Genomic DNA, 456 nt, shown 5'->3' on the forward strand with positions numbered 1-456 from the left:
AACAATTTGCTCTCCGTATCATGTCGTGTATCACATGGACAGCTGGTACGTGACAAGCACGGCCGGCCCAGACCAATGGAAGGAAGGCTATGATGCCCGTGGTGATGTAGCTGCCAGTAGGTTTTTCATTGCACCTGTGCAGCTTGGCTATACGTGAAGGCCAGTGCTGGGCTTGGTTGTCAGGGGCTGCTTGAGACATATGCCATTCAGTAGGTAGTGGGACCTTGCCCCCACTATCACCACCTTTCCCCCCCCCCCACCTTTAAGGAACCATGTACACATATATTAACATAAACAATACTACCTTGAGGTAATTTTCTTGATGAATTTACAGGAAACAAAGAAATACAAACAACCAATGAGCAAAAAGAGAGTCCGTAGGTTGTGCAATCAGCTCAAAGCTGTGGTTACAGGCGGATGACATACCATCACCATTGGTCACTCCTATCACAGACT

Source organism: Hemitrygon akajei, chromosome 1, assembly GCF_048418815.1.
Source record: "Hemitrygon akajei chromosome 1, sHemAka1.3, whole genome shotgun sequence".
NCBI classification, from domain to species: domain Eukaryota; kingdom Metazoa; phylum Chordata; class Chondrichthyes; order Myliobatiformes; family Dasyatidae; genus Hemitrygon; species Hemitrygon akajei.